Source organism: Fukomys damarensis, unplaced genomic scaffold, assembly GCF_012274545.1.
Source record: "Fukomys damarensis isolate Sample0158 unplaced genomic scaffold, DMR_v1.0_HiC HiC_scaffold_24, whole genome shotgun sequence".
NCBI lineage: Eukaryota > Metazoa > Chordata > Mammalia > Rodentia > Bathyergidae > Fukomys > Fukomys damarensis.
Genome location: NW_022900936.1, coordinates 57,093,491 through 57,098,587, shown reverse-complemented (window position 1 = coordinate 57,098,587; position 5,097 = coordinate 57,093,491).

The following is a 5,097-nucleotide window of genomic DNA, read 5'->3' as shown; positions in this document are numbered from 1 at the left end:
TATTCTGGGTCTTTTGGGTTTCCATATAAATTTTAGCGTTGTTTTTTCTAGTTTTTAAAGAGTATCATTGATTTAAAATTTTTTAAAATTGTGATTAGTATATGTTTACAATACATAATGACTGCATCCATTGTGCAGAGTTTCTACGTATACATAACACATCTTACTTATTTTTTTCATCCTTTTCCCTTCCTCAATTTCATGGTCCCTTTCCCCTATGTAAAAGCTCTTTCTCTCTGTTTCCAATTATCTTTTATTTTTTAAATTGGGGTTTCTCATATAAGAGAAATCATGCAATATTTAAGCTTGTGTATCTGATTTATTTCATTTTCCATTGGCCAGTGGTATAGAATAGATGACACAGAAACAAATCCATACAGCTGTAGCCATCTGCCAAAGCTGCCAAAAATATAACATTGGCGAAAAAGCAACTTCTTTGATGAATGTGCTGGGAAAACTAGATGTCAATATGGAGAAGGTAGAAATTAGATTTCTGCCTCACTCTGTACAAAAATGAATGCAAAAGTAAAGTAATCAAGGGCAATTCATTTCATGAACTTAATTCTTTCCATGATTCTGGTCACAAGCTGAATTGGATGAAAACTGAATCATATTCAGTAGTCAGGTTTAGTGTTGACCTTATGGGGAAATTTGATTCAGTCCTTGTACAGTTCAGCAATCAGAATCATGGAGAGAATTGAGTTTGTGAAGTGAGGTACCAAAATATATCTATCAGATGAAACCTACTACTCCAGATAGGAAATATGCACTAAAAATCTCATTCCTTTGGCTCTAGATGTTTATACTTTTAGCAATAGTTACTATACCTGCAGTATCTTGTTTAATGTGTCTCTGTGTTTTGTTGAGATATTAATCTATCTTTGTACAGAAGATTTTTCTCTCTCCTAGGAAGGCGGCTTTCTCTCTGAGTTCCACCTTTGCCGCCAGGCGGTTTTGTGCTGTAGATACAGGAAGAAAATTACTATAGGCAATGGCTTTTTCTTGCTTTTGTTTCTCCAAGAACTGAGCTCCTTGAGAGAAATACTCTAGGGAGAAGGGAAAGAAATGAGTGTTCTTTGAGAAGAGCAACTTCAAAGACTGGAGGGAATTGGAAATCTGCCTGAAGTGTGTCAAAATGTGTTCCTTATACCATGAAAAGACTCAGAGGGGACAGGACTGAAGAAAGCCGTTCCTGAGGGGTTTGGAGACTTGCATGGGGTTCTTGCCCCAGCTATGATTTCCCTACCCACACACAGCAGGGGAATCTTGAAGACACCAGGAGCATTGCTATATGAACAATAAGTATATCTCAGCAGAAGGTTGGGCAAAGGCAATGACTCTTCCCTCTACTTCCAAGAACCACATGAGGCTGCTAGACTATAGTAGGAAGCTGAAGAGAAGTCTATTCCCTACCAATCCTACCATGGAGCTGAAGTTCTTTCAGAAGCAGCATCTGTTTTAGAGATCCTGCAGACTGTTTGACCTTGGCCAGTAAAACATCATGAGTGTGGAAAGATGGAATGTTGCAAGTTGAGAGCCAAAACCATCTTGGATTATCTTAGGGTCTTTCATGGACATTTACTTTCAACCTCTGTATCTGACCTAACATTCTTGTGACCATTAGGTAAAATTCTTGGAACGTATGGCTAAGCTTAGCAGACTTCTATCCTATACCAACACCAATGCTAAGAATGCTCTGAAGTCAAATCTGATACCTGTGGAAAATATTTTCCCACTTTACTCTAGCCTGCTTACCCACCAATGAAATTAGTAAATGAACTCACTTTTAACTTTCTTTTGTTCTGTGACTGTAGAAGTGAATGCGACCTCATACATACTGGAACTCATTATTCAGGAAAACCTGAATTTGTGTCTATTTTGCTTAGAATAAACTGCCTCATATTCTTCGGAGCAAGAGCTATGTTTTGTCTTGATATCAGTAATAATTGAAGTTGAATTCATCTACAACCTTAGTAGGGAATAGTCTTGTTGGACAGGAAAAATTTTCTTCTACCTTCATGGGTTTAGCACTTGAGGGCCTGCAAATTATACTGACAAAAATACGTTGTAAACACGAGGTAAGATTAATAATATCAGCAAGAATGAAAATGGGGAAAAGGATTTAGAGGAGGAGGGAGGGAAACAGGAGGAAGGGAAATGGATTTAAAAAAATCAAGCTGTATTAAGTACATGTGCCCACTCCCCAAGACAATTATAAACAGCCTGTACTGCAAACATGTACTAATAAAAAAAAAGAATTCTAAAAAAAAGACATAACAGGTTATTGGTTATATATGCATGCAAGAGTCAGAAAAATATGACTAAAAGAGGTATTAGAATTTGGGGCTCTTATACTATTTTAAGAGGGGGAAAAGAAGAAAGAGAAAGGGCAGTTAGGGGAAAGGAAAAGACTTTTAGGAAGGGGAAGCTTCTTAGGAGAATAGGTGGGAAACACCAAGACCTGTGTGTCAGTGTCTGTCTGTTTAGTGAATTTCTTACCTGGACTCTCTATTCACTGGCAATAGTAGTCCATCTTCCACAGCTATAAAATGTTCAGGGAGAGAATTCATGACAATTGAATTGTTGGGGAGATTCTGCTTGTAGGCAGATAAGGAAAGCTCTGAAAAACCACCACATAGTAGTATCCCTGTATCCCTTCAGGCTCAAATTTGGATTTAATCTGAAGAAAGAAAATGATGGCACATTTCTCATATCTGTATCTATGAAAGTAAACTTCACATAGGCTACAGATGCAAATGATCCTGAAATAAAAATGCATTTATTTTTTATCAACCATTAACAATCTAATGTAGATTGTTTCTATCAATTCGACAAGTAAGGGAAAATTTTGAAACTTTTGGAAGAGATAGCAAGAGTTGAAGGCTCTCTAGGAGAGCTTCTAAAAGCATCAGACCTTTTGCATGGGACTGTGGCGTCTAACCCTTTCTGTTCCTCCACTGGCCACTTTGTCTCCCAAGTTTATTTTTCTTGAAAACCATTAACATCTGGATAGAAAATATTGATGAGTGCTTAGAAATTCCTGCATGTACACCTAGCCTCTCTCTGAACTTTCAAAGGACTTTTCTTTGAAAACAGTCCTTGCATGATTGGGAGATAATTTAAGATAAATTATTATTTCTTTTTGGTTTCCTTTCTCTTATATTGTTATGTCCCTGATACAGCTCTAACAGTGTGTTTGTATCCTGGATTTCTGATGGTCTCTGAAGGTAGTTTGTTTCTTTCCTATCCTTGCTAACTTCTATACCTCTGCATTTCCTTAATCACTGATAAGATAATTACTCAGAAATACATTATTTACTGAAACTTTGTCAAAATGACGTGGGATAAAGTTTTCCCTATGCACTCCACTTTCCAAACATTGTTAAACATCTCTATTCTCCGAAGTTCTCATTTCAGCTGCTCAGCATGGAGCGTTCCTCTCTTTACTTTTTCCAAGCGTAGTACAATCTTGTCTATTTTGTCAAGTAATTCAGTTTGTCCTCTATGCTTACAATCTTTAGGTGCTAACAAAGCAAAAAGGGATTCTCTCACCCCATAGAAGGAAGTTTAGCAACTATTTATTACTACTTGGAAATGGACATGAGTTTCATACTCTCCTCTACCTTCATCTTGTCTGTACTATGCAGTTAATTATATACATAGCAAAATTCTCTTAAAAGAATGCTGGTAAATATAATTTTGCCAGCCTAATTTCATAACAGTGTGGCTGCTCATCAGGGCTGTTCAGTGTTAACAAATTCTAGGGATGCCAGGATATTTAGAAAGTTCAGAGGTCAAATGTCTCAGAGAAAATGCTCCTTCCCTGAGGGTGACCAGAATCTTCTGATATTCTCCTAGGTTTTGAAACAGACTACGGAACAAAACAGTAAAATTGAGGTAATTCTGAAATAGTTCTGCTTTGGCTATTACCGCTGTATAACAAATTACCCAAAAACTTTAATGGCTTAAAACAACCATTTTATTTTGCTTATGATTTTAGCCATGAATTTAGAAGAGCTCAGCTGGATGGTCCTGATTTGAATCTTTGAAGCAATGAAGTCAGATGTCATTGAGGCCACTGCCCATCTGAAGGCCAGAATGTTCAAGATGACTCACAGGAGTAGCAGTTGGTACTGACTTCTAGGAATGATACCGGGGCTGTTGAATTTAGTACCTAGTTGTAGGCTTTCCATGGATTTGGCTTTCTGATAGCATGGTGACCTCAGGGAAGTTGAATGTCTTACATGGCAGCTTTGATCTCCAAATGTCAACAGGGTAAAATCACTTAGCCTTTTATGACCCAGTCCTGGAGTCATAGAGCATCACTTCTGCCACATTCTGCCAGTAGGATCAACCACATGGCCTGCCCAGACTCAAACCAAGTGAAATTAGACTTCTTTATTGATGGAGGATTGGCAACATAGAAGTTTGGAAAATACTGTTGTAGTAATCTTGGGAAATGCATACTGTCCAGTTATGGAGAGAGAATCAACTATCTGCCTGTGTAGCTACCACGTGAGTGTACAAAAACACTATGTGGAATGGGATTCTTAATGTCCTTTGGAATAGCCTATTCCATAGCCACCATCTCCTACTGAATCATTCTTCATTGCCTCATAGAAATTTCACCTGAAATTGGGCTTGAATTCCTATGACTGTCAGTAGAAAGATAGTGCATGGAAGTCTGAAGGGATATGACAGATCTCTTTCCTGATATTTAAGTCCACAAGTGCTTATACCGAAATGAGAATAATTTTGCTTTGGCTAAAATGTATGATTAGATCGAGTCATACCCGGGCACAGACCATCTGTGGACAAGTTTGGAGGACAAACTAGTCCTATTTAGCTTTCTGTACTATAGCGTCAACAGTGTTTAGTGCATTACTTTTTTTTTGAAAAGAAAACATTTCTGAATCACACTGGGAAAACTGTTTCTATTTCTGCATAAGGTCTTCACCTTTATTTAATGGGATCTTTGGACTCAGCAGAGTGGGAAAATAAAAACAGAATACCATATCTGGCAGAGCTATTGGCAGTCTTGAAAAACAAACTTCTGATAAAGTTGTAATCCTTTTTTTTTTTTTTTTTTTTTTTTTT